This window comes from Pelodiscus sinensis, chromosome 1 (assembly GCF_049634645.1).
Source record: "Pelodiscus sinensis isolate JC-2024 chromosome 1, ASM4963464v1, whole genome shotgun sequence".
In the NCBI taxonomy this organism is placed as follows: domain Eukaryota; kingdom Metazoa; phylum Chordata; order Testudines; family Trionychidae; genus Pelodiscus; species Pelodiscus sinensis.
Genome location: NC_134711.1, coordinates 147,233,201 through 147,245,436, shown reverse-complemented (window position 1 = coordinate 147,245,436; position 12,236 = coordinate 147,233,201). Strand labels below are relative to the sequence as shown.

The 12,236-nt window shown below is 40.8% G+C and overlaps 1 protein-coding gene across 48 annotated transcripts in view; it reads right to left on the bottom strand.

Annotated features, from left to right (window-relative positions):
* Positions 1–12,236, bottom strand: part of ZBTB20 (zinc finger and BTB domain containing 20) — a 723,674-nt gene that overhangs the window by 242,066 nt on the left and 469,372 nt on the right. For 6 of the 48 annotated variants that reach the window (XR_012897274.1, XM_075906090.1, XM_075906100.1 and 3 more), the window contains one exon: positions 3,976–4,062. The exons of the other annotated variants lie outside the window; for them this stretch is intronic. The gene's annotated coding sequence lies outside the window, so the exon portion shown is untranslated. The remainder of the gene's footprint in view (positions 1–3,975; positions 4,063–12,236) is intronic. 48 annotated transcript variants of the gene reach the window in all.

The window sequence follows — 12,236 nt, the reverse complement described above, 5'->3', positions numbered from 1 at the left end:
GGGCGGCCTCCTCCCCATGGCCATGCAGCTCATAGGGTTGCTGATCTGAGGCACATAGCACATGGGGGTGTGGCGTATGCGCAGCCCTGCCCCCGGGTGCATGAGTGTCCCCACCCTCTGGCGCCCGGCAGGCAAACGGCCATGCCCCTGGCACCCAGCAGCTTCAAATGGTTGGGGACCACTGCTCCAGATCATGTTTTGAAAACAATTTAACTAGTATATGACTGCCATGGCATTTTCCAGGATTTCTTCTGAGAAGGCATGTTACAGACTATGATCACTGAATGAGGCCTGCTTTCTGAGCAGCACAGAGGCCCCAGGGCACACCACTTACACATATGTTCAAGCATGTGCTCAGCTGATTTGCTGAATCAGAACCAGGACTAACTTTGCTTTTTTCTTTCTACATATCTTTGCATTTGTAGCGCTGTGCAACACTTTTACCATGAGCCTTCTTTTCATTTAGGAATTAATTTTCCCTACTTTGTTACAAATACTACTGTGGCTATTTCAAAGTGAAGGTGTGTTACAGACCTAATTTGCTTTTTCCTGTATAAGCTGTTTATTTTCTGCTTTTCATTCACCTTGGAGAGATGAACTAGACTAGCGGGATTCTCTTTGCAGCTCTCATGCACAAGCACCATGCAGCAGTGCTACAGGGGAATATTTAAATCCAAAGAAAAACGGTTTTCATTGTATTTTTAAAAATCATGAAAACATTTACATGTTTTGTAAATCCCTCCGCCCTTAAACTCCCACATAAAACATGCATTTTGGTCCTACAGTGCACAACAATTGCTCCCCTCCTGATCTCATTGATATCAAAGGCAAAACTCCTATTGACTTTAATAGGAGCAGAAGCAGATCTGGCTCCCGTTTATCCTTTGGATATCAGAGGGGGCTTCGGGAGACAGGTTAAAATGTTATTCTCACTTTCAGACGTGTAACCTCATCAAAGGCAGTGAAAATGCACAGGGACAAGAGAAAATTTTGGCTCAAAACCCATTATCACACAACTGCTGTCTGGAAAAGGCTATGAATATTCACTGTCTTGAAAGAGTTAAACAATACCACTAATACGAGCCCTGTAAGTGGGACAGTTTTGAATGGGGCAAATGAAATGATTGCAGCTCATGTTGGCACTAGCTTAGTTAAGGTTATGTCAGCATTTCCTTTATAAACTCTCTTCTGGAGGTTAATAATCATCCTTTCACATTGCACCAAGCTAAAAACTGGCAAGTAGGCTGGGAACAGAGATACAATTTTATTCTCTTTCTACAAAATTATATTTCAACTAGATCAGCCATAAGAAACCAACCAAAAATGTAGAATTAGTGCAATTTCAGAGGCTTTTCTGTGCCAGCCAATTCTTTACTACAGTAATATCTCTCTCATTGCATTTATAAATTTAAAGATTTTTATACTGGCTATAAAGTCATTTTGCAATCAAAATTATCTGAAAAATAAAGAAAGATGAACACTGATAGATCACAGTTTATAGAGGAAAAGAACACAGAAGCACATTAAATTTACCATAAATGAGGGGCTTCATACCACGACAGCAACTGCTAATATAATTCATTTGTCATATAAATTATGTCCATGGGGAGGTCCCATAAAATTAATTAGGTCAGAGACAGAGGAAAAACAAATCAAAAACTTCTAAGAACTCCAGCAAATAAGAGGTTTCAGATAACAGCAGCATCCACAAGATCAGTCAAAAGTTCCTCCCCCTTGTCTTCTTCCCATGAGGCAAACATTGAGAAATATCTCAGGCTCATCAATATGACATAAATTATATTGGTTGTCAGGAAGGTACACAGCAATTTTGAAATTTCAAATTTTACAAGCAACACAGTCTTTCAAGTGGATTAGATTATAAATGGAATGAAAGAATTCCAGAAATGCAATTCACAAATACACTAGGCATTAATTTTGTGGAAGTGACATCAGCAAAAAATCAAGGACATGTTGCATTTATCATACAACATGGAATAAAAAAAATCCCAAGCCAAACATTTTTAAAAATTAGTCCATGGTGTAATTCCACTGAATTTTGTCTATCCACAGATGTCAATGGAGTTAAAATGTGACTGAGTAGTCCCATTATATATCTCACATCACACTAGCTTATTTTAGTAACAAACATGTTCTGTTTTTTACTCCTGTTAACACAGCAAGCACAGTCAGCAGCTGCCACATGACACACCCACAGAAGTTTAACATTTGGCGTATGGTTTGTCTGAACTGCAGGGCAAAGGTTTTGAAACAAAGGTGCTCAAGATAAAAATTATCAGAGTTGTTTGGGGATTGATTAGCTGAAACATCCCGCTTCCTGACATTAATAAAAGTTGTGCAGCTAAAACCTGACCAGGCACTTAAGAGTTTAAAAGTTTGATTTTAGACACGGGCCCATCAAAACCTTAGTTTTGGATAACCCTGAACTTCAGTGGGCCTTATCATGCCTTCCAGATCTAATCCTTCCACCCATCTATGAACTTTTTGTGAAGTTTGGATCTGAAGTTTGTGTTATAGCCCATCTTTATTGCTGTTCAAAAACATGTTAGAGTGCGGGCTCTGAAGTCCCTCTGTCACAAAATATTTGTGATAGTAAACTTTATAAAACAACTGTGCATCTTACAAGGCATTTGAGCATCTTGCCTCAGCCTTATGGAGGTTTTGGAGGACAGAAGCCATTTTAACTGCATTTTTCAGTTTGGCGAGACCAGGGTAGCCCAATCACTTTGCAGCTTCACTGCTCATTGTCACACTGTTTCACAACAAATTAGATATTCTACCAACAATATATATAGTATGGAAGCACAATACTGGTCAATGCTTCAGACCCACAAGGAATACTCATTTTTACAAAGCAATACAGATAAATATAGATATTATGAGCCAAATTATGCCCTTGCTCCCATCCTCCCATAAACCTCAGCAGGGCTTTAGAGTATGTAATCAAGGAGAGAATTTGCTTCTGTGTAGCAAGTTACCTAGAATTTCTAGCATTATTGCTCTTTGAGGGAACCCACATATAGGTACATAGATAGTAAAAGGTAAAAGCACAAAAAAGGCTGAGTTAGCAATCGCTAAACTTAGAATGTCATTTTTTATTTTTTTTGTTTTAGCTCAGAGCTTTAAAGCAATTTAAATGTACTGTAATCATCTACATTATGTACATGCACAAACCCAATTACTAAGTGTGGCATGATGGTCGGAGGATAGGATTTTGTTTTAATTTAATTTTGAATTGATATGTTGACTTCTAGTGCACCGGAAACTGAAGCACTGACAGTACTAGTTGAAATTGGGCATTGTACAAACTAACGCTGTGAAAGATTTCATCACTCAGCTATGGCCGTGCACCTCACTCCTGCCCTACAGCCCCCTGGCTATTCCAGCCCTAGGCGCCTCTCACAGCCCTGCCAATGAGCCTCAGTCCCACCCTGCAGCTTCCCTGCTATTCCAGTCCTGGGCTCCCCACACAGCTCTGCCAATGCCCCTCAGTCCTGCCCTGTAGCTCCCTTTGTTACTTTAGTCCTGTATTTACCACATAGGTCTATTTTTCCTCCCACCTGCCATGCTATTTCAGAAAAGGGCTTTTATAGGGGCATGACTGACAATCATGCCAACTTGCATGCATGCAGTGGAGATGTGATGCAGACATACAGCAGACTAATCAAAGAACTAATCTCAGACCAGAAAACTCTATTCCCTTCTGCCTTAACCTAAATTTGAACTCAGGTTTTTTCAGGCAAAAGGCTACTAAATTAGTCTGTGTACCTGATGTGTAGGTACAGACAGATATTGTAGGAATACAGATGTCAGCCATTCAAGCGTTCCAACTGGATACAGTCAGGAATGTATTGCCAAGGGCTTTTTTGGTTGTGAATCAACAGGTGGCTTGGCACCAAGATTACTGTTTGCTTGTGGTTTTCACCTCTGGTTTCAGGATAGAAAATGTGAGGATACCTTTTCAATGCTGCATTTCAAGCCGACTATATGGAAAGCAATTTCTTTCTTTCTCTCACAACATAGAGGAAAAGTGCCAGCCACTGCCTGCTCTTGCCATCAATCCACAATGCAGATGTTGGGAAAATGCAAAGAAAAGAGGGGGACGGGAAGAAACAATAACATATACAAATTGAGTTTTGCATACATGACAATCAGAATATATAATTACGACATGTACAGAAAACAGTATAAAAAAATTAAAGCGCCATAAAGAAAGCAAATATAAAAAAGTTGCTGGTCTGACACAATCAAAGGCTTTCTGAAACTGACAATTATAGGGATAAATTCAAAACAATTTATCTAGGAACAACAACAAAAGAACTCAGATTTTATTTAACATCATAGTGACTTAACCTACCCCCTCCCCCAAATATTTTGGGGAATGTGCAATAAAATTAAAGAGACACCTGTTAACAGAATACACCAATTACAAGAACATACTTTGCAGTCGCCAAAACAAAGTATACACAGAAACATACAAAAAAGTGTGTGTATATGCATATGAGTGTTTTCCCAGAAAGAAAAAAAAGATACAATAGTTGACAACAATCTGGTACAAAAAATTAACTTGTTATGAAGGCCATGAACTAAACCCTTCAAATGAAGCCTCCTGAAATTTGGATTAGATCCAGATTCAGATCTAAGCTTTAAGTGGGCTAAACTATAATTCCAGATCCTAATTCTGTATATTTGAAAAAAGATTCTATTTCTGCCACCTCTTTCTTCTGGGTGTGTCTACACTGCAGCGTTTTTCCGGAAAAACAATACTTGCATCCACACTGCCATTAAATTCTTTCGACAGAAAGTCAAAAGAACGGAGGGGTTTTCCCGATGGCGGTAAGCCTCATTCTATGAGGAAGAAGCCTTTTTCTGAAAAAGCTTTTTTGGAAAAAGGTGTGTGTGGATGCAGAAGAGAGAGTTCTTCTAAAAGAAGAGCTCTCCAGTAAATAACACAGGTGCCCTGGTGGCCACTCTGTGAAGACTAATCACAACTTAAATGTGAGATAGCATCCAATTAATGTAAACGCTATCTTTTGAAAAAGCACATTGCTTTTTCGTTGCACTTTTGCTGTGTGGATGCTCTCTTTCTAAATAAGCTTTTCTAGAAGATCTCTTTCGGAAAAGCTTTTTCCAAAAGAAGCTTGTAGTCTAGCTAGGCTATGTCTACATTGGCAGCTTCTTGCGCAAGAACTCTTTAGTGCAAGAGTTCTTGTGTTAAAGTAGTTGCACATGAGAGCGTCTACACTGGCATGTGCTTTTGTGCAAGAGCATCCTTGCCAGTGTAGACGCTCTCTTGTGCAAGAAAGCTCTGATGGCCATTTTAACCATAGGGCTTTCTTGCACAAGAAATTCATGTTGCCTGTCTACACTGGCCTCTTGCACAAGAATAGTTGCACAAAAGGGCTTATTCCTGAGTGGGAGCATCAGAGTTCTGACACAAGAAGCCCTGATTTCATACATTAGAACGTCAGTTTACTTGTGCAAGAACACGTGGCCAGTGTAGACAGGCAGCAAGTTTTTGCGTAAGAGCGGCCGCCTTTGCGCAAGATCGTGCCAGTGTAGACACAGCTCCATAGTTTGGGATCTTTTGCCCTCTATGTTTTGAGATGATTCAGATATCTGCATACACCTCTTCACTGAGGAACAGGTTCATCTGCTCTTCATGGCAGAGATGATTAGCAATGTATGTCTGTAATTAGCCAGGACCATCAGAGAAAACTCCCTTTGACTGCATTGGGACCAGGATTTCACACAAAATTGGAGATCAAAAGGCTTCTTCTTAAATCTAGAGCAAGCAACAGTCTATTACATCCTACACCACGTAGCATTTTTATCTAAAGTTTGCATGGCCACAGAGATTAACAGTTTCCTTAGATCAGACAGAGGTTAGTGAGCAGTGATTCTTTGGAACTACACCTCAGAGCTTGGCTTTTAGGTCATCAATACACACTCAAAACTAATGTGCATGCTTGTTGCCATTAAATAACATGAAGAATCAGAGACAAAGTGGAAGGAATAGATGCCAAGAAAAAGAAAACAGCTGAAGCAAAGAGCCCGCATCCAGTGGGTACATTTTTATTCTATTTTACATTCTTATGGAGTTAGTTTGAAGAGACTGCACAGCTGGCAGAGCTACCTAGATGTAGCCTCTGTGCCTGTCATGTTATCATAAACCTAACACTAGTGACATCTACCTCTTACATGCCAAGGGTGGGATTTTTAAAGGCTCTCAATATTATTCTGCTCTAATTGAAGTTTGTGGTAAAACGCTTATGGACTTTAATGGGAACAGAAATTGGCTATGCTGAAAAGGTTTGAAAATCTTGTTCCATACATCTACAGTATCTGATTACGACAATCTCCCAGGAACTGGTGTCTAACAGAGTGATGTGAGCAATGCAAAGTTAAGTTGTACAATAAGCTTTTTGGAACCAAGGGAAAATGTTTCTTTTTGGAGATACTTTGTAAGAGATGATTGAAAGGCTGCATCATACTCCAAAAAGAAGTCAGGATTAGGAACAGACTAAGCTGAAATGTTTCCTTGGGTGGAAGTTTTGAATGTCCATTTATATCACAGAATTCTGTAATTGGACCCTTTTGAGCAATGGATAGGAATAACTAAGCCTGGCCTTTTAGACTTCTTAGTCTCTCTCTTCTTTGGGGTAGCGAAATGCAGTAGTGATGATGTGTACAAAATCAATATGGCCACCAGCAGGCCCTTGTTCTTCAGTGACAACATGGGCTCATAAAGGGCAAGGAGCAGGCCTGCCAACAGGGGTGGGGGCAAAGAGCCTGGGGTCTGGCTGGAGACCTGGGCCCTTTAAATTGTCACCAGAGAGTTGCTCTGCAAGGCTCTGAGGGCGGGCGCAAGAAGTGACCGGTGCTGTGGCTGTATGGCGCTGAGGATGCCTCAGAGAAGTCAAGCGATTTTATTGGAAACCACTTAATATTATGATTTAATAGGCTTATTTTCAACCATCTGCCTGAAAGGTCTTTAAACATTCCTTCCATTGCTCATTGCCACTAAGGTACAAGGAACTAATATCAGCTGTTGCCTAGCTCTACAAATCATATTTTAAATTAATCATTGCTGTCCCATGCATCATGTTACTGATTTTTTCTTAAAGAATAGCAAGTGTCAAGTGCATAGGATCCTGTTCTACTCAGAGACAGGTGTGAGCTGCTACGTTTGAATCCAGAACCATATCTGACTTTCCCTGAGCTTGGGATTGTTCAGATTCATAGTTTTGGTTTGACCTGACACAGAGATACATGACAGCAGAGAAATTTGGTACTGGATATGAACCTTCTTGAGATTCAGTGTGCTTGATAGATCTGTGTGAATCATCTGCAAAAAATTAAATATTTGAGAAATTTTACATTTTGTTTTTACTTCACAAAATAGTCAACAAAAAGACAGTGCTATTGTCTATCTGTTATACTAGTGGTTCCCAACCTTTTCGAGCGTACGGACCCCTTTTCAATCTATTAAAATTTCACAGACCCACCTCTCTAAAGGAGAAAAAAAGAAAAAGTAAAAGAAAGGAAAAAGAACAGAAAAGTAAAGAGTGGGCTCACTGCAGTGGGCCTTATCCTTATTTTTAAACTTTCCACGGATCCCCTGCAGTTTCATCGCGGACCACAAGGGATCCACGGACCACAGGTTTGGAACCACCGTGCTATACTAAATTATTTTGGGATAGTCTTCTGTGAAGGAAGCCTGTAGATTGTTCAAACTGTGAATTGCAACTTGTGCTACAGTGGTGAGCCATATGGTATTTGTTTGAGAGGTTTACAAAAACCAACCAGCCCCCCAAAAAAGCTAATTGAGAATTGCATAATATATTGTTAAAATTAGCAGCACATGCTAACTGACAGAGAATGAACTGCAAACATATCATTCAAAATTAATTTTTGGTGAATAGCTGGGTATTTGAATGAAAAATGTTTTCATTACTAAAGCTTGAGCATGCAAATCTTCATGGAAAGTGAACACAGTCAAATCAAAATTTCTTTTCAAATGTGAATGAATATCAACCAATTTTCTCCCTGCATTCTAATGTCTCAGTTCAAGTGTTTGGATCTGGGTTTTGCTTCAGGACTCTCTAATTCTGCCATTATCTGGGACACTGCAGATTTGCTGCACAGACTAAAGTAACAATAAATAACAAGATAAGGCCGATGCCCCCATCCATCGCCCCCCATCCACAGATTTATCACAAGAGGTTTTGGGTGAGAAAGTTGAAAGGAAATAAGTGGATGGTTCATAGTAGACTACTGCTTTAGTCACAGATGTCAGAGTACTCCAGAGGTAAGGACAGGACAAAGAGAGACTTTCATACAAGAGGAAACTAATAAAAAACTGGATCTGAAACATGCACAAAACTAGTCTCACTACATTAGAAAGGAGAGGAGAGGGTTGCAGAGAATGCAGCCTGGCCTTGTTTCTGACATTTTATTCATTGCTCCCTGCTTGACAGTCCATCTGACTCTGATCTATTAGGTCAAGGTCTGGCATTAGTGGTTTTAAAAATTATTAATTTTAAAAACTGAACTGAGGGAAATTAATGTTAACGAATTCTGCATGATGCTAGAGAGTCTGGTTCTAATCTTAAAAGTTCTTAATAGTTTACATGGCCTGACTGTCCTAGAGGCTGCCCTCTTCATCTGCCACTCACCAAGGCAACTAAGCTCAAAGGGAGATCAAATTATTACTGAAAAATGAGACAAGACCCGATCTATCTGAGCCCTTCACGTGGGGCTTGAACCGAGCCAAGGGATTGTGAAGGCACTGCACAGGAGTGAATTTCACCCAAGAGGAGCAGTAGGGATGACAAATCCCCAGATAAATCTCTTGCTAGTGACTGTAGTACACTCCAGGTCTCTTGACTGTGCAACTCCTTTGCAGAAAGCATCAGAATGTGCACTAGATGCAGCACATTCAAACCCCATCTTTTTGCACGAGTATTCCACAACAATGCAGGCTCAAGAAGGTCCTGGTTTTGTTTCTCATGAACAAAAGCAGCAGTGACTGAGGCAAGGAGCACAGATTAATTGACAGACATGTAAGGTGACAGTTAATTTTGCATTTTGCAATTTTGTACATACTATGGTGACGCCAATGGTATCAAAACATTCTGGACACAGATACACAGAGAAAGATACTATGGTGATGGCTGCATTAAAAATAGCAAGATTGTTTATCATCTCCTTGATAATATCAGCAATAAACAGCTAATCAGTCGCCGTGATTTGGAATTGGAACTAGGGGAAATCTCAGGGAGGGAATGATCATGCAGGAAACCCTAAATCATTATTTTTTATGTGAAGCCCTGGAGAACGCTACTTCTAGAGATAAGGTGGAGTTTAAACATCAGCAGTTTGGCCTCCTGGGAGGAACCTGTATTTCTTCACCTGCCTGCCTATTATTTTGGGAGGGGACAAGATTGGTAGAAGAGGAGGAAGACATATTTCTTGCAGTGACAAGAATGGTTGAAAGTGCCTGCATTTCAAACTTTGCTAAGAATGTATCTTTTGTTCCTTCTCCTGCTTTGTTTCCCTTTAATGATAGCTTTGCAGCAAGTCCCATTTTTGAGCAGCTCTGATAGATGCAAATTTTAACTTGTAAGTAATACTTTTCAAAATACTACATTTGAAAATGAAAATATAAGAGCCTGAGGCATGAGACCTTCCTCACTGTACTCAACTCGCCAGAGTATAGCACTGCATGCCATTACTATTGTTGAATAGCACACAGGGTTCCTGGCACTGTACACATACAATGGAGACAATTTGTGAAGCTCAGGACAGCAGAATGGCTCCTGGATTACTAGGAAAGTCCACAGAGGTATTGAAGAAAGATGCACCCAATCATAATCTCTATCACTTTCTGCTCAGGGATTTCAAGTACTAAAATTCAGGTAGACAGAAAGGTTTCTTATACTTTTTTCACATTTCTTCACCCCGCACAGTCAGAGTTTGGGCATATACTTAATTAATGTTATTGCCTGCCTGCAATTACATATTGCAGTGTGTAACCTTCAAAGCAATATGGCCTAGCAGCTAGGCCATATGTCAAGAGACCTCACTTCTGTTCCTGGCTCTGTTATATGCCATAGGCAACATACTTCATCTCTCTACACCTTCATTTCCTTTCCCACTCTCTGTCTGATCTGCCTTTTTAGCAGGCCCACTGACTGGGGTTTGGGGCAGGGGAGCAAAGGGGGCAATTGCCCTGTGGCCTGGTGATTCTAAGAGGACTGGGATGCCCAGCTGCTGCCTCTGCTTCTGCAGCATTCGTGGCAGCCAGAGCCCTGCCCCCTTTGAAGTGCTGCTCTGTGTAGCTCTGAAGGCTTGAGGAAGGGATGCATGCACCATACCCTTCTACTACAGGCCCTGCCCCTTCGGGGGCACAGAGCTGCCCCCTCATACTTTGCCCCAGGGCAGCTGTCAGTTTCTTAGAATGTATGTTCTCCAATCTCTGTACAGTACATAATAATAGGACTCTAGTAGGTTACTTTTGTTTTCCTCATGATTGTCAAAGACACAACAGTCTTATTAATTTATTGTGCTAAAATTAAAGTGTAAACTATCTCTTCAAGCAAAGTTTTAAAAGGTAGACAACCAGCAGCCAGCACAGCCTCATACAATGACAGGGCAGATCCCCAATACCTCTCAGCACTGTTGTGTCCACACTTCCAAGGACCAACCTTCACTTGCCCTCCCAACAAGGGGAAAATACCTGAAGTAAGAGAAAACTCCTGAACAGAATGGTAGCAGGAATATTCCACATTTTCTGCCCAAGGCTTTAGCCAGGAAACCCTCCTTAGTGCTCATGGGAATCACATAGCTAAATGACAGCCCCTTCAGTTACCAATAAGAGTGTAAGGAATGTCTCTACAGCACTAAAGAAAGTCTGTGTGATTGAAGGAAAGAGGTCTCTTTGGACTTGTTTTTCAATCCCCATGTATCCGAGGGTCCCTACTGGGTTCATGAAAAAAATTCCTTAGAAGCTGATAGAAAATAAACAATACAAAAATAGAAAAATAAAGAAACAACGCAGATTCTTCAACTGCAACACAGAGCACTGATGCCTGAGCCAGGGGAATTTTTAAGAGCATAAATGCCCATCACTGATGGCAAGCGTTGTCATGTTTTTAAAACAGTCCTGAAGATGTGCCCCACTCCATGTTGAAATGAAGTTCCCTGTGTACAGAAGGGTGGGTTATTCTAAGCTCCTATGTTATTTCCGAGACAATAAAAAGGCAAAACAAAGCAGAAACTGAGAAAGAACAGTACAGACAATTCCTCTTAAAACCCTCATGCTGGACACCACTGATACTGGCCTGATCCTGCATGTTTCACTCACCTAGGAGTTTACTGAAGTTTTAACCCCACCCTGCTTGTATTTTCCTCTGGCTACTGTTCCATAATATGGCATAATGCATATTGCTGCTTCTGCTGCTCAGTAACAAGAGATCCCACTCACCCTTCAGAATCTCTATTCCCCAGAAGAGGAGTCTCACCCCCAATAGGTTAATAGTGGACTATTACAAGTCTACAAGCTGATCACTGAAAAAATGATCACATCACATCCAGAGTTATCATTTAGGGTGAACAAACCTCTCAAGATATGAGTGTTCCCACCCCACCTTCCCATGCTTAAGCAAGGAACAGCTACTATAATTCAAAATAAAGTTTTTTCCCCCTGCTGGTTGTCTATACTTATTGGCCAATGCTGCTGCCTTACCAGTAGCACCACCAGTGTCCATGTGCTCTTGAGCCTCTTTATTTTCCTTCTGCTTCTTGCTTGCCCGAAGCTGTGTTAATTCACCCAGCTGGCTAATTACCTCCACAGACCTATTCAAGAGCCTGCTAGAGTGTATCAGGACTGCTTAAGGCAAGGGGTGGGGGATAAACAGGTTCAGGTGTTCTGGAGATAAAACAGAAAATTGGGCCCACATGAAATTGCACTTGGGGGAAGGAGATATTCCGTATATGTGGAGGAGTCTAGGAACATTGGAAAGGTGAGGGGAGTAGCATTCGGAAGTAGGTAATTACTCCTGGCTCAATCTCCTGTCAACAAAGTAACAGATTGTCATGTAGAACTGTAGTGTAACTAGAGAAGAATTGGAAGTTCATTGAAGGGCATTTCCAGATGTTACCTGAAGTGGAAACAAGAGATTACAGGTACTAGTTGCCACACTAGTAGTTGCTGA